Below are 27,741 nucleotides of genomic sequence, written 5' to 3'. Positions count from 1 at the left end.
CTTAGGACTAACCATTTATTTTGAAGACTAGAGGACCATCTTCACCTCTCCACTGCATCTACTGCAGGAGCAGGAAACTGTGGATGAATCAGTATTTTATCACTCTTCAGAAAGTGCAAAAAATGTGTCTGAGGAACTAAAAAATTGAAAATACACGTTGAAATCAATTTTCTCCTAAGAATTCATGGCAAAGGAGAGCCTTACTTGGCCTTGGTACCCACTGCATTTTGTTGGAAGAAATCCAATATGAGGAATCACTGAAGGTCACCGGTGGCTCAGTGGAGAGGACGTAAGTTACTTGGAGCTTCCTCCCTCCCACCCTCCCATAGTATGAAACTAGAGCTGAGCCAATCTGATCCACTCTTCATGTGCCCTGCTTAGGACTACTTAGAAGTGATTTCTAAGAAGACAGCTTTCGGCTCCTTGGCATCAAATTTTCCTCTTACGCAGTTCTATGAGATTAGTGCTCGCATAGATTTCTTGGCTTTATCTTCTAACTCTCATAGAACTGCGTAAGAGGACTAATCAAATAAAGAGAAAGTTATAGTTCTAAATTCAACTCAAGCAATCATAGAGTCACAGGCAGTTTCTCAGTCTGATATTTGTTGGGTTATGTCTTTAAGATATGTTCCAAGGATTTGAAGTTTTGTGATGGCAAAATAGATATGTCTTTTTCTCTCAGATATTATCTGAAAATGTCAGAAAGTATTAAGAATCAAAGCACAAACTTCATCTTTGATGAAACCAGGAGGCATTTCAACCACAATCAATGAAAAACCGTAAGTAAACGGAGAGGAGGGGCAAAGAACTCAAAATCAAGGAGACTGAAACCTGAGTGCCCACAGGTTCGTGACACTTTTTTTTGAAGATATTTGAAATACAACTTTATTCTGATTCTAAATGAAAAGGAATATGGATGACAATAACAACCAAGAGGAAGTGTAAACAACATTTAGAAATACCAAGATAAATACAAAAGCAAGTTACTAAGACCGTAAAGAATCTTCCTTTGGAAAGTAGACCAGAGGTGAGAAACTAAGGGGATGGGTTACCATTTTTCATAAGCTTTTTAGCACTCGTACAGTATTTGATTACATTTTTAAATAATTTCAGTAACAAACAAGGTTTCACTGCTGAATATTGTGATGTGGCCGCAGCAGTCTTATAGTTGAAACTCAATAAAGAAAAAATGAAGGTATTACATTCATTCATGACAAACAATGCTATTCACCCACAGAGAGCCTGAGAAAGGCTCAGGATGCACATGTACCACATGTTACAACAGGCAGATGTGAGGGTTAGTGGTGAAATCTTCAGAAAATGGATGAGGATTATATAAGGAACACTTGGACTGTATCCCCTCCCCCACCCACCAGTGATAGAAAAAGAACAATCAGAAAAGAAGAAAGCATTCTTGGAAATGAAAAGTACAACAGCTAAAATAAATAACTGAATACCACAGTTAGAAGATAAAGCCAAGAAATCTCATAGAACTGCATAAGAGGACTAAATACTGGACAAAAGCAGAAGAGATAAGGGAATTAGAAGATACTTTCAAGAGGTCCAACATTCTATTAATGGAAGTTCCAGGGAGAAAACAATGAAAGACTGGGGAGGAAATTATCAAAGAAAGACTACCAGAAATTTTCACTTAATTGAACACAGAAGTCTCCAGATTGAAAGGACCCACCAGCTATCCAGCTCATTGAACAAAAACAGGCCCACACCAAAGCACATCATTTTGAAATGTGAAATAATGAAATCATAAAAGCTTCCAGAGAGGAAAAAATAAATCACATGCAAAGGATTAGAAAAAAAATGACATTGAACCAGTTGTCAACAACATTTGAAGATAGAAGGCAATGGAACAAATCCTTCCAATATGTGAAAGGGTATTTTAAATCCTAAATTCTACCCCAAATCAAATTCTAAATTAGATGTGAAGGTAGAATAAACACATTTTCACACATGCAACGCCTCATAAATTTATTTCCCAAGAACTTTTCTGAAAAACCACTGAAAACTGGAGCTCTGCGGAAACAGGCAAAAAAGACGAAGGCAGAATATAGGAAGCAAGGAATCCAATAAAGACACGCCTAGATAAACCCCAGGGTGCCAACTACTACACAGGCTAGAGAATACCATCCAAATTGAAGCTCCAGCAGGGGCTGCTTCATGCAAAAGCAAGAATCTGATTGATGACCTCATTTATTTCAAATATGTAAAATTATATTTAGACACTATGGAAGGTTATGAAAATATTTAGCAATAGGTATAAAGAAAACTCAAACAAGTGAAAAAAATGAGGCAATGATTAACTCCAAGCGGGGGATCGGAGGGGTGTATTTGTTCAAGAAAAGAAGTGAAATTTTGCAATGCTATTTGGTTCAGCAGTGTACAATGTTTGTATAGGCAAAAAGATGCAAACCCTAAATCTTGATTACCCCCAAGTTGTGATATAACTATCTTTAAAAATGGGGTTAGGACTCAGAGTGTACAGAAAGTGGGGAGGCTGGGCAGCAAGTCTATGTAAGGAAGGTTTTAAATCCTAATCTTCCTTAGTCAAAAGTTATAAGACAATGTCTAAAATTGATGAATCCAGAGGTAGTGTAAACAATATTTAGAAATACCAAAATAAATACAAAAGAAAGTTACTAAGATTGTAAAGAATTTTCCTTTGGAAAGTAGACCAGAAGTGAGGAACTAAGGGGATGGGTTACCATTTTTCATAAGCTTTTTAGCACTCTTACAGTATTTGATTACATTTTTAAATAATTTTAGAAAATATTCCCAGACCTGGCGTTACCACAGCCTTGCAACTCTGAGCCATCTGAAAAGTGCAACAAAGCATTTTACAAAAATACTAACAGGTTCAAATCCAGGCGTAATTGCCCCTGGCTCAAATTTCTATTCCCAGCCTAGCCCCACCCCTGTCATTGGTATGCCTTTAGGAACCACATGTGGCTTGGTCTCACCCAGACCTGCTGCTTGCCCAGACTCTCCTATTGAGCTATGGATGACTGTATGTGCAGATACAGCTTTGATGAGATACTTAAACGAAAGATTCATATTTAGAAGCCTCTGGAATATTGTTGATATTTAAGGTGTGGGTGGGTAGGTGGGTGGGTGGGAAGTGATCAACCAAAGAACTTGTATGCATATATACATAACCCCTGAACACAGACAATAGAGTAGTGAGGCCTGGGGAGGGGAGGGGCTAGAAGGGGCCAATAGGGGAATAAAGGGGACATATGTAATACTTTCAACAATAAATATTTAAATTTTTAAAAATTTTAATGAAATAAACCAAATAGTAGATTATTAATGAATAGTAAAAACATTAGAGGGCCAAGAAGGAAGCCCTAGGACACCATCACTGAGGGGACAGTCAGACAAGGAGCAAAATTGGAAATTGAGGAAATGGGGGGAGGGGGAGAGTCCAGTGGGAAAGTAAGAAGCTGAGAAGGATTGGTTTAGAGGTAAAAATAAAATCAGGAGAAGCCAGAGGCAGAGAGAGTTTTGAGTAGAGTTTGATCAATAATGCAAATGCTCGAGGAAACTCAATTAAGTTAACTGGATACGTAAAATGAAGTTAGGAGTAATCTTTTCAAGAACGATTTTAGGACTGTGGCTTGAGAAGTCAATAAGAAGAGAGGAAATAGACATGACAAATGTAAATGACTCTGGCTAAACTTGAGAGATTAGACAGCTGGAGAGGTAGCTTCAGGCACAGTGGCTCCATGAAATCATCAGTCCCATAGCTCTTCCGGATTTCTGCTTCCTTGGCGTTCCCCCTCTCCTCCCACCCCCCCACCCTGCCCTACCACATCTTGCTTTATAAGTCATGGCTATAACATGGCTATACCCCTAGATTTCACATTCATTCATTTTCCAGGGAGGGGGGAGAAGAGCACCCAAAGACTTCAGCTTGAGCTTAGTTGGAAAAATTTTAACACTTGGCCACCTAGCTATAAGGGAGCCTGGAAAATCAAGTTTTTATCTTTGTATTACTTGGACAGTAGGGTCAGGTAAGAGCAAAAGGAGTTGAAAATGGAGGTTGAGATCACTAACCTCCAGGATCTATCGGGGTCCTACCGAAGCAAGAAAGCTTAGCTTCAAAAGAGGGGAGAGGTTAGTTTCACGAAGGAAAGATATCAGGATTTACCTCTGGGGGGTGGGGGGTAAAGAATACAATTGGGGGCTTTGAATTTATAGGGGCCCTTATCCTCAACTTGGGAGTAAATTTCACAGAGAATTAAACAAATAAGGTGATTAACTCACCAGAGTGGAAAGGACTGTAGAGAGAGACTGACAAAGGCAAGTGTGGAAAGTGAATGACAAATATGTGCGAAAATGTGTTATGATGGACCAGTGTCTCTTTCTAAGGAAGGAAGGGAAGCCAGATTGGGCTGGTGATTTAGGACTGAAAGGTAACTGTAGAACTTAATGAGGTCAAAGAGTTCATAAGTACAGTAAGGGACAGGAAAGGTAAGAGATTCTGGACAGAAATGGAGATTTGAGATGTTAGGGGCAAGGCACTCTGGATGCTAACAGATGGATCAATGTCCAATATCCATGACAGCTTTGGCATTAAAGTCAGGGAACTATGAGAATGTATGAGCACGGCCCAGGAATGGAGTACTTGGGTCAAGAACCAAATTCATAGATATTTTAGGGGTATGTGACCAGGATATGAATGGATGACAGCCCAGATGGGAGTAGAGAGTGATATATGTAGGCTATGTCTCCTGTAGGAAGATTTTAGCCAAAGATGGGAAACCTTACTAAGCTAGTGAAAGGCGAAAAATTAAATGTAGCTAAAATGTTTAAGTATTTGTACAAAAACTTACATTGCAGTCCATTTACTTCTATTTTACGTTTTCAATCATCCAAATGCTTCCTGTACAAATATAAAAATCAATTTCCAATTTCTCATTCATTTATCAAATCCATTGGAGTATCTACTACATAGAAAGTTCTACAGCAGAGCAGGATTTGAGAGAAAACACCACAGAGATGACCTTTCAGAGGCCTGGCTTTTAGAACTGACCTGCTTTTAAGGAGGCACATTTCAATTTCTTTGCGCCTCAGTTTATATTCACAGTAAATTGAGCTGGTTTAGGTTAAGTTATCTCTAGGATCCTTTTGCTCCAACATTCTCTCCAAATACTTGTTTTATTTCTTTCTTTTCCCCCCTCATTTTTGGTCTATTCACTGCTCGTTTAAATCATCATTAGAGGGTGAACAGTAAAAATAGAAACGGATGAGATGTCAAGGGCAATTTTTGTTTTAACTTACCGGCTCCAGGAGATAACACTGGCTAAACTTCATTGCTTTGCATTAGGCCATCTCAAAAACTTTTGAGTTCAGTACAAAACATAGATTTCTCTCTAGGCTACATTTAGCTGTTCCATGTGTATGTACCATCTCTAATAGCCTCCCAGTTACTTCCTATACCACCCAGCATAGTTACTACAGAGGTGTCATAGCAGATATTTAACTAATCCTGTGGACAAATGAGAGTTGTTCGTATGTGCTGTTAAAATCAGTAAAATATTCTTTTCAGTGTGAATTTGATGGTGAAGTATACAAAATGGTTTCAATTATAATTCCATGTTCGCATGTTCATAACTTGATGAAAAAAAAAGTCTTTGGGGCTAAAACTTTCCATTGCATGTTCTATCTCCACCCAAATATAGTTATTTTTTCTCTTGTGGAAAATTTGAGGAAGTTGTATGATCACTTATGAATGTGGAACAAAATGCATCTTTCAAATGTTTAATTAAATAAAAGGAGCAACAATTACAAAATCTTTAATATAAACCTCCATATATATGTATGAAAACCAAAACATAAATATAGCTAGCCTCAGAGATCAGGTTTTTTACCCATTAGAGAAAAATCCTAATTCTGAATGTTTTATTATGCAAGCATAATAACAGTACTTATATTATGTGTGATACATTCAATATGCCTTTATGATATTACTTTATTAATTTTTGCTGAATAATACATGATTGGTCAAGGAATAGAACTAAGGGTAGAGATTGCTTTTTGAATTTTCAATGCTATATACAGTGTGCTCAATAAATGCTTATCAAATAAAATGTGTGAGATATGTCAAATAATTTTTTAATGCTTAAAGTTAGCTTCAGAAGTGACTTAAAGAAATAGAAAATGCTCTTTACACCTTTCTTATACTTAACTAGGAGCCCAGCGTGCGATTCGAAATCACGCAGCGCCGCCCACCCTCGAGTCGCCGGTCTGGCCCTGCCTCCCTCCCCGGGCCCCACAGCAGCCTTGGCCGCTGCTGATCAGGCCCTCCCCCAGCGCAGGCACGTGGAGGCCCCTGCCGTCCAGCCCCCAATGCTGCGCGTGCAATCTCCTCCTGTCCGGTCAACCCATTAGGGTGTCCTGGTTAATTAGCATATTTCTCTATTTTAGATAGATAGATAGATAGATAGATAGATAGATAGATAGATAGATAGATAACACTAATAGTATTATAATAGCTACCCTTTTTGACCTTTTACTGGCCCAGGCATTCTGCTAAGCACTTTGCATAAATTATTGTCACAATAATTTTATGAAGCAGGTATTACTTCCTTTTTATAAGTGAGGAAAATGAGTCACAAAGTTCATAAGGGTGAAGGCTAAGATTCAGACTAGAGTCTGGCTGACTCTAAAGCTGGTCCTCTTTGCCACACTATACAGATCCACAGTCCTTCATGTGCAACTAGGACAGACACCTAAGGGCTCTTGAAAGCCCAAAGTCAATATTCTAGAGTCAGGGCATTTCATCCGATAGTTAAATGTGACCTAAATGACATGAGGGTCCTTAGAATTTTTAGCCCACTTAATATAATATTTATACTTTTCATTGCAAACATATGAATGCATTTGACTATAAGTTGGTCTCTGAGACATCGCTGGGGGCACTGTGTGGTATACAGTGCTATATGCAAAGTATTACTTTCCTATAATCTGAAATATTCCAAATTCAAAAGAACCCACCTGGCTGCAAGGAAAAAAGATTGTGGAACTGTTAACACAAATGTTAATCATTTTTAAATATTTCAGAAGTCACTGGATCAAACTTGGGAAGGCAAATATTTATAAAGAGAATAAAAAAGACTAGACAAAATCTATATTGACCTTGGTAATCTAACTAGAAATATATATTTAGAAGAAAAAGAAGAAGAGGAGGGAGAGAAGGAGGAGGAAAAACAAGAACTTTTAGCCCTGGCCTGGTAGCTCAGTTGGTTAAAGAATTGTCCTGATATACCAAGGTTGCAGGTTCGATTCCCGGTCAGGGCACATACAAGAGTCAGTCAATGAATGTGTAAAAAAACTGGAACAACAATCTCTCTCTCTCTCTCTCTCCCTCTCTCTCTCTCCCTCTCTCTCTCTCATGAATAAATAAACAATTTTAAATAACTTTTCTCAAATTTTTGTTTCATTAATCTTTTTCTCATAAAACTTAACCTGCGAATGTAAAAACAAAAAAAGATTTTTTTTTAATGTTCTGATAGTTTGGACTGCAATTAATTGAAAAAAACTTTGCAAATGTTTTATTTGTGAACTTTTGAAAAGTGAAAATTTATCTTTTCTCAAAGTTCAGATGAGACAGAACAAGTGATTATGACCTTCCTCTGGTGTGAAAGTGACATGCTGATTCTGCTCAAGCCAGGAAGTGTTTATGTTTTGAATTAACCAATAAAACAAAAAATGCTAAAAATAAATGTGGAGCTACAACACATTAAAACAATTATACAGGCGTTATTCCTAGTAAACAGACTTAGATACTATTGCCTTTCTACATTTTCTTTCCAAAAAGCACTAACACATGAAAAGTAAACAGTGCAATTTTGTGGCTAAAAATGACACTTCCATGTAAATTGCTTGGTGCTATTAAGCTGTTCCTCTGTGTGTACCACATTCATTTGTCACATATTGATGTTGGCATTACCTCTGGGCTTCTGTGAACTTAAGTGAACTGATTCTTTTTTTAAATTTTATTATGAAACTGTTTAAACCTATTCCTTGTGAAGAGAATAGTACAATAAACCACCAGATTCAGTGTTTGTCAGCATTTTAGCATACTTGCTTTATTTATCCTCTCTCTCTCTCTCTCTCTCTCTCTCTCTTTTTCTCTCTCTCCCTGTAGTTCTCCCTCTCACTTGAAAATGCTTCAGTGTGAATTTCTAAAAAATAAGGAATTTTTCTTACATAGCAATACATTAAAACATTTAACAAAACTAACTGCAATCCTGCCCAGGCTGGTATGGCTCAATTGGTTGGGTGTCATCCATGTACCTAAAGGTTTTCAATTCAATTCCCAGTGAGAGCACATAACCAGGTTGCAGGCTCAATCCCTGGTCCAGGGCATGCAGGAAGCAGCTGATGATCTTTACTTCTCACATCAATGTTTCTCTCTCTCTCTCCCTTCTTCTCTCTCTAGAAATCAACAAAGAATCTTTTTTAAAAAACTAACTATAATCCTTTAATTTCATCTAATACCCAGTCTGTATTGTAATTTTATCCATTATCGCAAAATAAGGTCTTAACAGTTTCTCTCTTTTTCATACCATTGACTTACTAATGACCATTTCACAAGTTATTGGCAATAATCTGTTTTGTGTGAACATATGAAAATGAAATAGTATATTCCTTATCACATGAAACCTAAGCAAATCTACATCTTGGTTGAGTAAGTGGTCATCAAAGCTGAAAAACTTGGGTTCAAATCCCAGCTCTGCCACTTACACACACTGTGGTCTTGGGCAGGTTATGTAACTCCCATATGCCTCACTTTTCTACTCTGTACAATGGGGACAATAATAGCAACAACCTCGGTATTGTTGTGAAGAGTGAATGAATCACTGCATATGCAGCAGCACTTACCTCAATTCCCAGCACACAAGAAGCACTGAATGAATTGAATTTATTTTTTATACTGTGCTTATCTTCTGGATTTCTGCAATTTGTTCAGTATTTCTAGCACTTTGAACCTAAGTGCTTATATAGTTATGGAGAAATACCTATAATGTAGGCTTGCAAACAGAGGCAAGGATTCTTGTACCAAGTATGAAATTGTTCTTAGCCCCTCCTTAAGCTGATCCAGCCCACAAAAAACAATCAGAACTTACAGAGACCCTCATCCAATTGTAAAACCTGTTATATATTTATATACATACTAGAGGCCCGGTGCACGAATTCATGCACAGGCGAGGTCCCTCCCACTGGCTGGCAATCGGGGCCGATCAGGGCCGTCTGGGAGGAGGGACCACAGGAGGTTGGCTGGCCATGAGAGGTTGGCTGTGGGAGCGCATTGACCACCAGGGGGCAGCTCCTGCGTTGAGCATCTGCTCCCTGGTGGTCAGTGTGCACCATAGCGACTGGTCGACTGGTCATTGGGTCAACCGGTCGTAACGGTAGCTTAGGCTTTTATATATATAGATAAACATATAGTTGACATAATATAGTATCAAACACACATATATACAAATATGGGTTTAAATATATGCTAATACTTCTATAGTACTTTGTAATCCTAAATAGTTTTTCACATGTCACATTTTACACTGTTCACAACACCGTCAACGGGATATTATCTCACTTCATAGTCAAGGAAGCCATGGAGCAGATACTTGTTTGAGGGCCCAGAAAAAGCAACAATCTTACCAATATTCTTACCAGTGCTTAAAGGCAATTAGCTGCCTCTCAATCAACAATGTAGGATGATCAATTTCCATGCGTTTCTTCTACCTTGAAACTGATTTTCAGGCTCAGGGAGAACCCACTTTGTGGTTTCATGTTAGAGTGTCTTTTCTTTTCCAGTTTTATTGAGATATAACTGAGATACAGCACTGTATAAGTTTTTAGGTGTACAGCATACTGACTGTACGTATATCATGAAATGATTACGACAATAAGTTTGGTTAACATCCGTTATCTCATATAGATGGACACAAAACGTTTTGTGATGAGAACTCTTAAGATCTACTCTCTTAGCAACTTTCACAGTATTAGCTCTAGTCATCGTGTCGTACATTACATCCCCAGTACGTAATAAATCTTATAACTGGAAATTTGTCGCTTTTGATCATCTTCATCCAACTCTCCCTCCCCACACCCACTGCCCCTGGTAACCAAAATCGGATCTCTTTGCAAATTTGCTTTTGGTTTTGGTTGTGTTTTATTTTGTTTTCTTAGATTCCAGATATAAGTGAGATCATCCATGAATTGTCTAGAATTTCTTTTTAACCGTTGTTAAAAATAACTTAACTTTGAAAGAATATTGCACCTTCTAGAAAACCTTTTCTGATTTAGACAGATTTTGCCACTCCTAATTCTGTCTCAGAAGCGGATTTTAAAAGAAGCTATTGCTGAAGCAATTGTGGCATTCTGCTACAGGTCACAGAAGGCGGGGCAAGGCAGTGAAAGTTAGGGAGAGAAGTAAAAATAACCATAGTTGGTGTGATCATCTCTGCTTCTGTGAGAGACAGATGAAAAAGGGAACAGGGACTGTGGGACATAAATGAAATCCTTACCCTGATGATGACTAAGGAGCCCTCCAAGTCACCTTTACCAAATGAGGGACTCACTCAAGAAACACTGCCCACCGGGAATTCACTATGGCAACCTTGAATCTATAACCGTCCTCTGGAATGGACTTTTTGACTGTTAGTTAATAGAAGGGTATACTCCCCCAAAATAATAAAGATATATTTTTTGTACTTCCAAATACTTATTAGAGATTAACGTAACATATACTTTTACAGGATGATGAGAAAGATATTTAATTAGGAGAAGTTGCTTCTTATACTGTCCTGATTCTCACACCAAGGTTATCCTTAGAAGAATCTTTTTATATTATGTAAAACCTTTAAATAATGCCTTCTCTAGTTGCCTCTTTATTAAAAAATATCCCCAATGGGCAAGTTTGAAAAAGTGTTATGGAAACTGGCCAAATATTTATGACATTAATATATATTGAATATTAAACTCGGGGTTTTTTTCATTCTATTCTCAAGGATAGAGTAGGTCAAGGCATGGAAATGATAGTGGAGGATAATAGTGCTTGTAATGGCAAAAAACTCTGATGGTACCATATTTTTTTAAAAAAATGAGGCAAATACACAGAGGAAACAGATATGAGAAAGCAAACAATTACAACTCGGCCAGAAGAGAGAGGCTGTGGGAGGAGAATGGGAATGGAAGTGAGATTTTTTTAAAAAGTGAATACTATTTTTGTGATTGTTTAATAAGTGCTTATTTGTTTAAAAAAAAAATACCAAAATACTACACAAACCATAGAACCACACAAAGTCCTTGCCCAGGAAAATAAATCAACAACCCAAGAGTGCTAATGTGTAGAAACTCATTACCTTGGCCAGGGGGTGGGTGGGGCAGGAACAGGGTGCAGGGGGTATTTGGGGGAGAAAAAGGGAGACATCTGTAATACTTCCCTTTTAATATTTTTTTATTGATTTCAGAGAGGAGGGGAGAAGGAGAGAAAGAGATAGTAACATCAATGATTAGAGAGAAGCATTGATCAGCTGCCTCCTGCATGCCCCCTACTGGGGACTGAGCCCACAACCCGGGCATGTGCCCTTGACCAGAATTGAACCTGGGACCCTTCAGTCCACAGGCCAACACAACACTATCCACTGAGCCAAACCAGCTAGGGCATCTGTAATACTTCCAACAATACATATAATTTTTTAAAAATCAGAATAAACACAATAAGCTATGTGTTCAAGTAATTTTAAAAAAAATAAGAAAGAAACTCATTACTTTGACTATATTTGTTCCTTAAACAAGGGTAACTGGGATGCTGACGTTTGTTTGTATCCTCTCAATGTATTATAACTCCTGTTGTGATTTAATGTTGTTTTGTATTTTAGCTTGAATCATGCTGCTACGGTCTGAATGTGTGTATGCTCCCAGAAGACCTATGTTGAAATCCTGATGCCCAATGTGATGGTATTAAGACGGTGGATCAGTGTTCTTATAAAAGAGACCCCAAGGGGTAGTCAAAGGTAAAAGGGTCAAATTTATGGTGACAGAAGATTTCACTTTGAGTGGTGGGCACACAATGCAATATACAGATGATGTATCATAGAGTTGTACACTTGAAATCTATATAATGTTATTATCAATGCCACCCCAATAAATTTAAAATAAACAAACAAACAAATACTTAAAATTGATGACAATTTATATTGTCAATACATTTTCTTAGGAAATCTTTTTTTTTTTTTTTTTACATTTTATTGATTTTTCACAGAGAGGATGGGAAAAGGATAGAGAGTTAAAAACATCGATCAGCCGCCTCCTGCACACCTCCCACTGGGGATGTGCCCGCAACCAAGGTACATGCCCTTGGCTGGAACCGAACCCGTGACCCTTCAGTCCGCAGGCCGACGCTCTATCCACTGAGCCAAACCAGTTAGGGCTCTTTTTTAAAAAAAAAAAGATGACAAGACAGAGAGAGACTCCATGAGCTCCCTGGTACCTTTCGCCCTCAGAGGACACAAAGAAATCTGGGACTCAGAAGAGGGCCCACACCAGACCATGCTGGCACCCTGACCTCACACTTCCAGACTCCAGAACTGCAAGAACGCACTAAGAAACAAGTGCTCTATTGAAACAATTTGCTCCTGCCACCTCCCCTAGATTATACCCTCCTTCAAGGTGGGAATTACATTTCATTTGCTTCTGCCTCCTTTTCCCCCAGCACACAGAGGGCTCCACCTGGAAGTGTCTCAAATACAATTTATGAAGCCCCCTCCATTCTTGCTCCCTTTCCTGATTTCTCTCTGAATTAATGGTGTCCCACTCCAGTGGCTCTCAACACAGAGACAAGGTGGTCATCTTGATGTTGCCCTTTCCTTCACATGTACATCAAATTATTCAACATCAATGAAAAAGTCAATTAATTTTACTTTTAAAATGTCTCTCAAATCTGCTCTCCTTTCCATCCTCTCTGCTCTGTCCTAGTTTTGGTTTCTCATCATTTCTCACCTGAAGGATTTTAACAGCCTCGTAACTGGCTTCTAAGCCACACATTTCCCCCCGACTCCTATGCATCTCTCACTAGAAAGGTAAACCTGAAAAATTCACATTATGTTGTTAAATAAATAAATAAGAAAATCCAGAGGTCTCCCATCACCAACAAGAAAGTTCAGCCTTTTCTGCAAGACACACGAGTGCTCCATGATCAGGTTCTAGAGTCTTCCCTCAAGCTCATGACCCACTTTCCCCTTTTACCCACACTCCCCCAAGCTGAATATCTTCCTCCGTCTCAAATAAGTAATACTTCCAATTCTTTATTCATGATATTTCTTCCTCTTCAAATGCATCCCTCTTTCATTCATGGCAAAATTCTACTTATTCTTTAGGACTTGCTGTTAGGACATTCTTCATCTCCTCTGAAAAAATGTTCTTAACCTCCAGACAGATTGCTGGTCCAACTTCATGTTCTCATAACATATGGGTCATATTTATATTCAAGCATTATTCATATAGTACCGTCATCACTTACTCTTACTCATATGATGACCTCTCCACTAAATTCTGAGCTTCCTGAGTGCCAGGACTACGCTATCCCCACTGTACAACTGGTTCTCAATACACGTTCTATCAATGTTTGAATGGAAGAGTGAATTGACTAACTAACGAATGAAAAAATGAATATAATAATAGAATGTTTAGATAATGTTAGAGGAAAAAAATTTCTCAAGTAATCCTAAGCACCCATTTACATGAATATTAACTATAACCTGCTTGGATCAATAAAGTTTAGCTATATCTTCACTCCAACAATTTAAGAGCATTAAGGTTAGGGCATCACTTAAAGTTATAGTCCAGAAATCCTTGCTAATTCAGGTAGGTTGTCCTCCCTCTTGAGTTCTATGGGTTTTGTTTATTTTAAGCTATATCTTCTCCTCATAAGATGTTAAGATACATCAGAAAGGAGGTAAGAGGTGTTTTGTTCAACACTGTAAGTTGAATGTCTACACATAGTGTCTGGCCCAAAGTAGGCTGTCAAAAATATTTATGGAATAAATGAAAACTTGATGTGTGAGCTATTATTATTAAGGCAATAGTTACTATTTGTTGTTACATTATTACTTTATTTTACCACACTGGGCCTTATCTTCTATAACAGAGTCAATAAACATTTTCTTAATATAGTAAATATTTTAGGTTCTGTGGGCCCAGAGCAAAACCGAAGCTATTATGTGGGTATTTACATAAATATGCAAAATGTACAATTTAAAACGTTTTTAAAAAATTAATAAATAGGTGTCAAAACACAGGTGTCTGGTCAGATTTGGAGTTTGCCAATTCCTGTTCTAGAAACTGTCCAACAGAAATATAAGGTGAACCTCAAATATGAACCATGTAAGTAATTTAAATTTTTGTAGTAACCATCCATGTATTTAAAAAGTAAAAACAAATAGGTAAAATTATTTTTAATAAGGTATTTTATTTAATCTAAAGTACTTAAAACATTATCATTATGAAAATATAATCAATATAAAAATTGTTAATGACATATACATTCTTTCTTTGAGGTACTAAGTCTTTGAAATCTGGTGTATATCTCACACTCACAGCACATCTCAATTCAGAAGAGTCACACTACAGGTGTTTAATAGACAATTTGGACAGTGCAATCTAGAACTATAAAATGAAAAGTTTGGACTAAATAATACGTAAGCTTGCTTTTGCTCTAAATGTCATCAATTATGAAGCGCATCTAACTTTCTAATGTCTCACCAACACTCACTTCTTCTTTCATTTATTAATTTATTTCTCTCTTAGAATGAGTATCCTGTATGTGCCAGGCAATACATCAAGTACCAGGAAAAGACAGACAACTTGAGAATGATTCTTACCTATAGAAGTTTGCTATCTATCTCACCTGGGAAGAACAATTTCTAAGACTATAAAGAATATAACACAATAAGAAACTAACAGAGGTAAATAAAAAAAGGGTTGGGGCAGAGTGTATGTTCCTCACAAAGAAGGAAGTAGTCAATTCCCCCTGAGTACTGAGAAGACTGCCAGAATGGCATTATAGAGGACTGATGCTTGACCTGAGTATGCAGAGTGGGGACATTTTCGGGCAACAGCCTCATGAAAGACAGAGAGGCATGACACAGCCTGGACCCATCAGGGATCTGAAGCTCATTCTGACTGACTAGACTTCAAGATGCTAGAAAGGAAAGTCATAGCCAGAGACTCAATTGAGAGCCACATCTTGGAAGAATTTATTAGTAGTGATGCTAAGGAGGTCATGGTTCGATTCCCAGGGCACATGCTCAGGTTGCGGGCTTGATCCCCAGTGTGGGGCATGCAGGAGGCAGCTGATCAATGATTCTTTCATCACTGATGTTTCTATCTCTCTCTCCCTCTCCCTTTCTCTCTGAAATCAATAAAAATATATTTTAAAATAGAAAAAGAGGCATTCTTATGTAAAAAGGGAAGAGAGAGAGAGAGAGAGAGAAAGGGAGGGAGGGAGGGAGGGAGGGAGGGAGGGAGGGAGGGAGGGAGGGAGGGAGGGAGGGAGGGAGGAAGGAAGGAAGGGAGGAAGAGAGGAAGGGAGGGAGGGAGGGAGGGAGAGAGGAAGGGAGGGAGGGAGGGAGGGAGGGAGGGAGGAAGGGAGGTCATTTGCCTGACCTTGAGACCTGGATTAGAGAAGGAGACATAGGGGATAAGGAGACATTGCAGTGAAACAGGCCTTGAGCCCTTTGTTCATTTATGAAAAGCTCAGTGGAAGAAATGGATATATTTTGTAATGCTCTGTGTGAGTTTCCAGCCCTGCATGGGAACAATCATACCAGTGTATTGTTTAATACTTATTTTCTGACCTAACATCTTGAGGTCATAATCTGATGTTCCTGAATCAACCACAAATCCTACAGAAAAATAATTTGTGGGTACAGCAAACTCCATGCTTTTCTTTGATGCTTCAGTGATGAAAATATATCGAGTTTCTCTTCATCTCAATCAGTCATTAGTTGTTATCTAGTCAGTCCTTCTGACCTTCGCCATCATGAATCACGATGCAATTCCAAACATTAAGTCTTCCCTTAACTTTGTTCAAGTCGGGCAGGAAGGGGCAAGATTTCTCATCTCAACAGCTCCTTTCATTAGGGAGCAAAATCCTTCCCAGAAAGTCTCCCCACTCAGCAGTCTTCCCTTTGTGAGTCACTGAATGGAACTGGGTCACATGTCCACTGCTAAACCACGAGCAGCAAAGGCCAATAGATTACCATGCCCTGGTTTAGACCAAATATGGTTCATTCCACAGGGCTGTGGGGGTGGGGTCATCTTTCATTTTAATGTGCTACTAAAATGATATTCAGTGTATTCATTTCCTATTGCTGCTATAACAAATTACCACAAGTTTAATGCCTTAAGACAATACAAATTTATTACCTTACAGTTTGGGAGTCAGAAGTCCCAAATGGATTTCACTGGGCTGAAATCAAGAAGTCAGGGCTACATACCCTTTAGGAAAGAATCTTACCTTTTCCTCGGCTTATGGCCCCACTTTCCATCATCAAAGCTAGTCGTGTGTCATCTTCCTTTGCCACATAGACTTGCCTGAATCTAAGCCTCCTACATTTCTCTTATAGGGACTCTTGTGAACACACTGGGCCCACACAAAAAATCCAGCGTAATCTCTTTACCACTATATCCTTAATTTAAACACATCTGCCATATGACCCTTTTGCTATATAACAGAACATATTTCCAGTTCCCAGGAATTCAGATGTGGATATCTTTGGGGTGCCATTTTCAGGCTACCATAGTCAGGCTTCTATAACCCAAGGACAATAAGTGGTTGCTACAACAGTAATCACTTAGACTCTACCATGTAACTTTACAAATGTTACCCAATTTAAGACTAGCACTAACACTTTGAGAGAAGCAATGTCCCCATGTTAAAAAGGAGGAGAATAATACCCAGAGGGTCCATGGTCATGAAGCAAGGAATCAGCCTCAATTCAAACCCATGTCTACCTGCATCCCTAACCTATGCTAAACCATGCTCTCTTCCATTTGCAAAAGTCTACTGGAAGCCATCAAGTAAAGTGTTTCATTTTATCTTTATTGTTGAAAGTATTGCAGATGTCCCTTTAAAAAGGGGGGGAAGGGGTTTTGAAACCCCAACATTATATGATTTCTTCAAGTATACACTTTGACAGTGGCTAATATATACCTGGACCCTATTTCTCTGAATTTCCAGTAAAATGCAGAATGTTATCTCTTTAAAAATAAAAAACAAGAAAGCAAATAACTATTTAATTTCAATTTACTTCTGAAGACTTAGTTCTATAGAAATAATCAACCCATACCCACCTATTTTCACTTCCTGCCTGTGCCTTTCAAGGTCATTAAAGCAAAAATTTTAGAAAATTAATGTTTTAAAATAATATTGATAATGTCTAGTGGGTTTATTGTTTTATTTCCTTTTGTTTTAAAGTATCAGGGTAGTTTATAGTTGAGTTTTGATCAGTCTAATAGGTTGTCTCCCTGGGAAGAATTCCTCTATCTATTTAAAGGTAGACACACAATAAAAAAATAAATAAAAATATTTGTGGTAAACAAACTGCTAAAAATGAATTTTTATAGTTTTGAAAACTGGCAAGATGGATGCATGGGGTTTAACACATATAATGATAAGTAGCTGTATTAGTACATTAAGGAACAAAGACAATGTCCATTTGTGGAAAGGCAGAAAGGGGATGGGGCAGAGAGACAATTTTCAATTTTTACACATAATGAATTCCTAAGAAGACACTAAAGACAAGTACAGAAAAGTTGAACAATAGCCTTACATATTACAAGGATAAGATCTAGTCTAAAAAAGCTAAGAAGTAAAGTAAAATCTTTCATTACACCTTGCCTTTTAAACCATGTTCAACAACATATTGCCAGCTCATTCTTTATTTTTTTCTCTTCCTTTAAAAATTGAACACTGTGCCAGGCCAGTGTGGCTCAGTGGTTGAGTGACCCATCGACCCATGGTTCGATTCCTGGTCAGGGCAAATGCCTGGGTTGTGAGCTCAATCCCCAGTAGGGGGTGTGCAGGAGGCAGCTGATGGATGATCTCATGGATATTTCTATTTCTCTATCCCTCTCCCTTTCCCTCTAAATAAGTAAGTAAGTAAATAAATAAATAAATAAATAAATAAATAAATAAATAAAATTGAACACTGCAATCAACTTTTATGTCTGCTGAGTTCCCAACTAAAACTAAACAATTAAACACTTGGGGGTGGAGGAGTGGGGGCAAATCCCCATCTCAATAGTTTCAACACTAGTGTCAACACTTTGGTTTTCCTCGTTTCCATTCATGTTTAAATATTAAGGATGAAGTGTCATAAAATATTCATTCAAATAATTACAGAAATAAACACTACTATACCGCCAACACTGAGCTACTGGCTGGCAAGCAGTAGCGATATTTAGTAGACATCACGCCAAATTCAGCGTAACAAAGGCAGTTTGGGTGTATTATATAGTATAGTGTATGAAAAAAAGAATTAAAGTGCCAAACAGGAGGGAAGGAATGTCTATAGTCCTGTTCTCAAATGTTAAGTCCCCCACATCCTTCCTGGTACATACAGTGATTTCCCATGCGTGTGGTGGGGGAGGGTGTGAGGCGGAGGGTCTGTCTGTATATCTTGCTCTGTGTCTGCCTGGGAAGCAAGTTTGGCTTTTTGTCTGAAGCTCAGACAATTTTTCAATTAAAATGCTTCTAGAACAATGCAGGTGCAGTCTCGCACCCTTCTTCGATGTCCTCACATGTCCATGTCCCTTTTTTTCTGCCATCGGAGTCAGAACTTGTGACCCAGCCATTTCAGGTACATGAGACGTGTGGCATCCAGTGTAAGCCTTCCCGGCAGCTATCTGCACAGTTGTCTTTCCAGATGTGCACCCATTCACTGCGTGCCAGTGTTGCTGCTGCAAACTTGGAAGTTTACAAGTGAGTCATGAAGCAAAAATGACTAGGAAGCTCCGGCATAAATCATTACATAAAAGCTGAAATGGGGATCATCCACTGATTTCTCTCTCCTGGAAAAGTGTTGATCAAGAGGACCGCTTGACCACCAGAGAGAGACACATTCAATGTTGGGCAGGAACCCATGAGTGGTTTTTCTCAGGCCCCGGGGAACATCAGGAGGTTCTTATTAAAATGAACACTGAGTAATAAACTGTAATAGTCTCCAGAGGTACGTAATGCCAGAGAATAATACATTAAAAATGCTGATTTAATAAGAATACTTATAAACTCCTCATAAATCATTTACTGCAAAGCATAATTTTGAATTACTCAAAAGACGCTAAAATCATGATAAATTATAACTCGTACGGAACTAAGCCTTATGTTTCCAGTATCAAACAAATAGATAAATTAATGTCCTTAATTAACAGCTGATGAGGAGAAATCATGCGTAGCTGGAAAAGAATCCTATAATGTCTGTGAAATTTCCACGTCTGTTAGCTAAAATAAACTATTCCCTTTCACAGTCCCCCCTCCCCTCCCCCTTGGATCTCCCTGCAAGCTGTCAAACCAATATATCATACGGTATTGTAAGGCTGCCCATCACAGGAAACTGCTGTCTGACAAAGGTATTTCCAATCTGTAATGATGACTGTATCTGTCAAGCAGATAGTTAAAGTATACTATAAAAAGGGAGAACATCGGATGCCTCCCCATATGTCTGGGTAACCAGTATACTTCTCTCACACAGGCACATAACAGATGCATTGTATTTTTTTTTTTTTTAGCAGAATACAAAATAAAACTTAACAAAGCCCATTTTATCTCATTTGCATAAGCAGCGCCAATGTGGGAGGGGGAGTCGGAATTAGAGATTCCAGGCTTCTTTCACTGGTGTCTTCCCGTTTTAAAAACCTGAAAAGGTATAATCACCCTAACAAGAAAGGAGTCAGCGGTTTCCATGGCAATGTTGAGAAGAGAGCGCCAAAGAATGGCCACCGGAGGTAGGAAAGGGGTCAGGATTATTACTACCATCTCCTTCCTCTCTGAATCTTATTATTTTTGACACTTTGGGGAAAATCCAATTTTAGTGACTTTTTTGATGTTTCATGAGTAAGTGTCAAACTGCAAGTTACAGAAAAGATGTCTGAGGGGGGTGGGGTGAGCAGGGGATTCTCATAATGAAATCAGACCTCTGAGATCTGAGCTGATAGAGTTGCTGCAGGAGTTTCACTGGCGTCTGCAAGGAAGGTGAACCTTGCACCTAAAATCGAGGCCTCCCGAGAAAACTAGTAGGAAGGCTGATGGGGCACTTGATCATTTGAGGCACATTTTTCAAACATGGGCAAGACATAGTGGCAATCTACCAAGTCCCTGAATATCACACTTTACCCCCAGTGATGTAATTATCTGTCATTTAGCTTGTTGCGGAGTTACCGCTTTTGGAAATTGGGAGTTTGGAAAAGTCCCTGACACATGAACTACCAACAGCCTAAGACCCCTTCATGACCTAGAGGCAAGAACTTCATCATTGTGCTCCGGCTTCCTTATATTCACTGATGGGTATTAAAAAGGCCTGTTTTCTCTCCAATTGCTGCTATGTCAAATGAAACAACTGAGCAAGGATGAGTGGGATGGGGCATGCTAGAAGAGCTGACCTGAAACTGAACCTGGCTACTGAGGAGGGCAGACACCAGAGGAGTCAGAATGGTAGTGCACCGGATGGGTGGGAGTGTGGGGCTACCCAAGGTGTCTGCGCAACAGACAGAGTACAGTCAAACAGAGGGGAGGCCAAGAGCGAGCATCAAGATGGAACAGCACAGAGAAACGGGGTCTCCCAACAACCACCACTGAATGTATGGGAGGAGAATCCAGGGATATCCATTTGACAACACACTTTTATTAAGCACCCATTATCCTTTAGCTAAGCCATCATCAAAAACTTTCTAAGATGATAAACAAAAGGTCCGGAAACCAGCAGTTCCTCTATTCATTCATATATTCATTCATTTGTTTATTCCACTAATATTTACTAACTCACTCAAGTAAATATTTATTGACTCGTTCAAGTAGGCACTGTGCTAAAAGGAATGGTGCACTAACTAGAAAGTGCCTCTTGCCCAAGGGACCTTACATCCAGTAGGGAGGAGAGGTGTGCTCCAGAAAGTAACATCTGTCTTAGGAGGATCTAGCAAGAGCACCTAATCTAGGCTGGAAGAACAGGGAAGACTTCTTGGAAGCAATAACACTTTGGTCAATACAAAGTGTGAATAAGAAGCCAGCCCGGTGAAAAGAGAAACAAAGAATATCCCAAGCTGAGGGACATCTCAAGGTCCTGAGGAAAAAGAGTCCTGGTCTGATGAACTGAAAGACCACCGTCTTAGAATTTATGTGAATTCAAGGAGAGAGGGGGTAGGGAATTGAAAGGAGTAAAAGCTAAAGGCTGGTTCCTAAACTGCTGAATCTCAGAGGGAAGGTGAGATGGGTTGGTGGGAGGGAAAAGATCAACTAAAGAACTTGTATGCATATATACATAACCATGGGCACAGATAATAGGGTTGTGAAAGCCTGGGGGGTGGGGAGTGGGGTGGAGGGGGTCAATGGGGGGAAAAGTGGGACATCTATAATACTTTTAACAATAAATATAAATTAAATAAATAAATAAAAATAAAAGTTCCTTTCAACATGCTAGTTGTGTTAAGACACTAGGGAGACAGCTAGGAATAAGACAAGTCACCTGCCCTAATAGTGTGTACATTCTTGTATGGAAGACAGTGAAACAAATAAGTACCTATTCTAGGAAGTGCTATAAAGAAAATAAATGGGGTGATGTGCAGGGACTACCTGAGGATGGCAGTTAAGATGGAGTAGTCAGGGAAGACTTGGGGCCAGCCATGCAGAGAGCTGGAGAAACAATGTTCCAGACAAAACAGCAAGGGCAAAGGCTGGGAATGAAGAAGGGTTTTCTTGCATGTTGAGGAACAAAATGGAAGCCCTGGAATGTCATGAGTAAGTCGACAAATGTTCTAGATTGAAGATGGAGGTGTAAGCATAAGCCCTGTGAGTTCAAAGCCTCATAAGCTATGATAAGAACGTTGGGTTTTATTCTAAGAGAAAAGGAAATTTCTGGATGTCTTAAACAGGGAGTGAAAAAATCTGGTGTATTAGTTACAAGAAGATTCCTCTGGATGCACTGTAGAAACCAGCTATATAAAAGCAAGACATTGCAGTCAAGAGGTTACTGTGAGAGTCTGGATGAGAAAGGGACAATAAGGCCATGACACAACATGCCCTGAAGAAGATTGGTGCATGGGGTAGAGATTGAGGACAAGGAAGAATTTCTACTTTACGCAAGGCAAATGCTCTCTTTTCTATATACACTTCTGATTTCATCTCTACTGATGGTTTGTGGAATATTCCTGTGTGGAATCGCAATGTAGCAAATTATCATTGGATTTAATTCTACTTAAGTTCATGCCCTGGCTATGTGTTAGGTATATTTCAGGTCACAGATGAGGGTTTCTGTACCCAGTAATGGGTAGGTTTCTCATTGCTTGATCCACCTTACCTGCTTCTTCCCTCAGCCCCACCCTCTGGAAAGCACTGCACTTACACAGCTGGAAGAGATGACTGTTGGGGCCAGGATGCCACTGCTGCTCGGAGGACCAAGGAATGGCTTTCAAAATAGAATATTGAACCATTTAACAGTCTAGTAGAAAGCCAGATGGCATTCGGGTGGGGGCTCCAGCTGGCTTGAGAATAGTCAAGAGTGTTTGGGTGCCCTTCTTGACATGTACTCCCCTGTCTCTCCTTAATCTCCAGCTTGGTTTACACCAATAAAGACAGCTGATTCATCATTGCCTTCTGAAGAGTAACTTTTAATACCATGAAGTCATTTCCATATGAGGCCATCATCAGAAATTTTATAGGCTCATCTACGTGGAATAAACACAGCCTCTAGGAAAGCTCTTTCAATAAAACCACAGTAATTGAGCCCAACTTCATCTCCCTCCCCATATATATCTACTTTTATTCCCTATAAAATTTGCACCACATGAGGGCACAATGTCTGCTGAGTGTCATTCATGCTTTCAATGTTCCTGCTAGTTAAACCAGAACTGGTCTCACCTCTCTCCTAGAGACAGACCAGAGCGCTTAGGGCAAGGAAGGAAATTACTTGAGGATTTTCAATGTGTGTATTCACAGGTAGAGTATCCCTGGCATATCTTTGGAACTTTGCTAGCATATCCCCGGAAAGAAGACCGATGGGGAGCAATTGGAGACAGGGAAAGAGACCTGCAGCGGCTTCCATCTGGCGACCTGAGCAGGCTGTGCTTTCTTTTCCTCAGATGCTGCTTCTCATCACCCTTTTATAGGATTTCAGCTGTCTCATCAGGTTGCTCCTCAGCACTAAAGAGTTCTTCCAAGTCATTTTCATTTCTAATAACAAAAATAGCCCAGTATTTCTAAATCACTTACATATAAAAACTTTTCACATTATGTTTCTCAGGTGAAAGAGATTTCTGGAAAATAAAAATTTATATCTCTATGTTATCCCCACAACTGTTACAGTGAAATCCACTCGGCATATTAACTTTTATGTACCAGAGAGAAAAGAAGTTAAGATACAGTTTATCTTTCTGTCAGCTCTGACTCTCTCCAACTGTTTTAGCAGTAGATATTAAGATGGGAAAAACACAACAAGACCCAACTTCTCAGACTATTCTGTTTTATGTGTTGTCTTCCTACCACAAGTATTTTCTTTTAAAAATGAGGATCAGACTACTCCATGAAGGGAAACTAAGTTATCTGTTATCTGAATTTCAGAACTCACAATGATTTTATTTTCTCACAATTGGTTGTTTTCCTAATAGAAGGGACAGATTTATATGGATAATTTTCCAGACTCTTTTTCCCATTATTAATAAATTTATTTTTTATTTTGCATACTGTCACATTTACTCTGTTACGTACAGTTCTACAGGTTCTGACAAATGAGCAGAGCAGTGTCTCTACCACAATTATGCTCCATTGCAGTTCCATTGCACCCTAAAATTTTCTCATGCTCTCCCTTGGTAAACAACCAATTTTCTACCTTTATCTCCGTTCTTCTCTCTTCCATTCCTACTATTTTGTAAAATGTCATATAAATGAAATCATATAATATACAGCCTTTGGGTCTGGCTTTTTCACATAGCTAAATGCATCTGAGATTCATGCAAGCTGTTGAATGTATCAACACTTTGTTTTCTTGTGGTTTTGAATAGTATTAGATTGTATGGAGATACCATAGTTTGTTTATCCAGTCACTCACTGAAGGTCATTTAGGTTGATTTCACTTTGAGGAGATTACACATAAAGCTTCTATAAACATTTATGTACAGATTTGTATATGAACTTAAGACTTTATTTCTCTTGGGTAAATACCTAGAAAGGAGATAGCTAGATCATATAGTAAGGATAGGTTAACAGTTCTAAAAAAGCTTTTAAAATTTTCAGTGGAGTTGTGTGTTTTATATTTCTCATCTGCAATATATGAGTTTCCGTTGCTCCACATCCTCACCAGCACATAGTACTATCATTTTTCTTATATTTTAGCCATTCTAGTAGGTCTGAGGAGCTATCTGATTGTCCTTTTAAATTGTATTTTCCTAATAATGGCTCTTGGAAAATACCCATGCCCAAATTTTAGGTAGGAAGGAGGGAAAGGCATCAGGCAAAAATCACATGCTAGCAGAGGCGACATGCACCCTTTTTAAGTGGCATTCCTGGAAGCCCCACCCAACAACTTCTGATTGCATATCATTGGCCAGAACTAACCACAAGGCCTTCCCTACGTGCAAGGAAGACTGAAAAATGTAGTTGGGTTTTTTACTTTTATTCTTATTTTTGTTGTTTTATTTTTGTTTGTTTGTTTGTTTGATTTTATCTGAATATATTACCACCTCAGAAAAATTAGGAATTTCTAAGTAAGAAAGGAGACAACGGACCTTGAGTTGGCAACAGACTCTTCTCACATCGATCTCTCTCCTTCCCTATAATGCCTCCTAACAGTCTATTTTTCACCTGCAGCCAGAGTGATTCTCATTAAAATTCATTAAAATTCAGATCATGTCACTCTTGTGCTCAAAATAACTCAGTGATTCCCATCTCCCTCAGAGTAAAATCAAAAGTCCCTTCAATTGTTGATAAGTCCTTTCCTGATCTGCAACCACCCCACATTTCAAACTCTTCTCCTACCCAATTTCCCCTGATTACTGTGCTGCATTCAGAATGCTGTTCTTCCCCTTCTGTGAACAAACTAAGCACGCCTCACTTCTGGGTCTTGGTACCTAATACTCCTTCAACATAGACAGTTCTTCCTTCAGACAGCCTGACTGCTTTACTCTCAGTTCCCACAAGTGCATACACAAATGTTCCTACATCCTTACAGGCCTTTCCTCTTATATAAAAGCATCTTAGATACAATAGAACTACCAACCCCTACCATAGTCTATTATTTTCTTGTTCTTTGCTGCTAACATCATGTCACCTAACATAGACCTTGTTTATTTGTTAATAGTTTCTGTCCTCACCTTTAGATTACAAGGAAGCAGGGAACTTTTTTTGTTCACTCCTGTGTCTGGAGTGGGGCCTGGTACTCAACAAATATTTGCCAATGGAAAGAATGGAGAGAGGAGGGTGAATAAATGCCAATGAATGAATGGAGTTGCAGTAAGAGAGGAGAGAGTGCTGTGGTATTTCCTCTTTCCTTACTGTAGCTTCTTCAGTCTCTACTTCCCCGGTAGGTGAAAAGGACCTCAGGAGAGCTTGGGGTTTTACAAAGGAGAGACTGACATCACAGCCCTGGCTGCCTGTTTGCTGAAATTGAGAATCCTGAGGAGGGGAGTGATATGGCAGGGGATTGAAATAGAAGGAGAGAGTGGGGGTTCAGAAAAAAAAGGGAGGGAGAAAACCAAGATGGCGGCATAGGTAAGCACCTAAACTGCTGCCTCGCACAACAATTTCAAAACTACAACTAAAAGACAGAACGGACACCATCCAGAACCAGAGGAAGCTGGGTGAGTGAAAATTCTACAACTAGAAGGAAAGAGAAAAGCTCACAGAGAATTGGAGGTACGGCAAAGGGTCTTTGTGTGCACAGAGAGGAAGGGCGGCTGAGAGCCTGGCTGACTTTCTCTGGCGGAAGGGGGAAGGAAGCCCCCGACGGCACTGAACCCCAGTTCTGACTGCACTGAACCCTAGTCCCAGGCGAAACCCCATGGACCCAGGCTCATACAGGGGGAGTCTGGACTGTCAGGTAGAGAGAAAGGCACCCGGAGACTTGGAGACCCGGGGGAGACCCGGGGGAGCCCCGGCGGGCAGGTGTCTGGAGGCGCGCCCGCCAGTGTGCACAAAGGCTGCAGAGGTTGCCACAGGCTTTCCCTAGCAGAAGGGAGTCCGGAGCTCCTGACTGCACTGAACCCCAGTTCTGACTGCACTGAACCCCAGTTCCTGGCGAGCCCCTGGGGACCCACGCTCTTACGGGGGGAATCTGGACTCTCGGGCGGAGACTCAGGAGCCAGGGAAAGCAGAGGTTTGGAGGCGCGCGCATGCCAGTGCGCACAAAGGCTGCGGAGGTTGCCACAGGCTTTCCCTAGTGGAAGGGAGTCAGAAGCTCCTGACTGCACTGAGCCCCAGTTCTGACTGCACTGAACCCCAGTTCCAGGCGAGCCCCTGGGGACCCGCGCTCTTGTGGGGGGAATCTGGACTCTCTAGCAGAGACTTGGGAGCCAGGGAAGGCAGAGGTTTGGAGGCGCGCGCGCACAAGGGCAAGGCTGACTGGAAGCCAAAGCTGTCTGCTCCGCCTTGAGACTCCACCCCATCCAAGCTGAGCACAGAGGCTATTGCAATTTGGCAAATCTAATCCTATAAGGCTGTCTCCAGCACCGAACTTCTCCCAGCGTAGATGCAGCTGATCATTACAGCCAACTGGCCTGGAGGTCAATTCCTCCCAGTGATACCAACAACAATCAAGACTTAACTCCAACAAGGCTGTACACACAGTCCACCAAGGGGTGCACCAAGAGTGTCCACCTCAGGTTAACTGGGGAGGCCGACCCACTGGGCCATATAGGAAACCTAGCACACAAATCTACCCTACCAACTCAGGGAAGCAGTGAAAATGCGGCATCAAAGAAACAGATCACAAACGAAAGAAATGGAGGAAAACGAATGACTGGATATAGAATTCAAAACCACGGTTATAAGGCTTTTCAAGAATATCCTAGGAAAGGCCGATAAATATAACGAGACCCTCGAAGATATGAAAAAGGACCAACTAGAAATTAAACATACACTGACTGAAATAAAAAATATTATACAGAGTCCCAACAACAGACTAGAGGAACAGAAGAATCAAGTCAAAGAATTGAAATACAAAGAAGCAAAAAACACTCAACCGGAAAAGCAAAAAGCAAAAAAAATAATCCAAAAAGTTGAAGATAGTGTAAGAAGACTCTGGGACAACTTCAAGCGTACCAACATCAGAATTATGGGGGTGCCAGAAGAAGAGAGAGAGCAAGATACTGAAAACCTATTGGAAGAAATAATGACAGAAAACTTCCCCGACCTGGTGAAAGAAATAGACTTACAAGTCCAGGAAGCGCACAGAACCCCAACAAAAGGAATCCAAAGAGGACCACACCAAGACACATCATAATTAAAATGCC

Source organism: Plecotus auritus, assembly GCF_963455305.1.
Source record: "Plecotus auritus genome assembly, chromosome: 12".
Lineage (NCBI taxonomy): Eukaryota > Metazoa > Chordata > Mammalia > Chiroptera > Vespertilionidae > Plecotus > Plecotus auritus.
The sequence above is the reverse complement of the archived record's forward strand: the minus strand, read 5'-3'. Positions refer to the sequence as shown.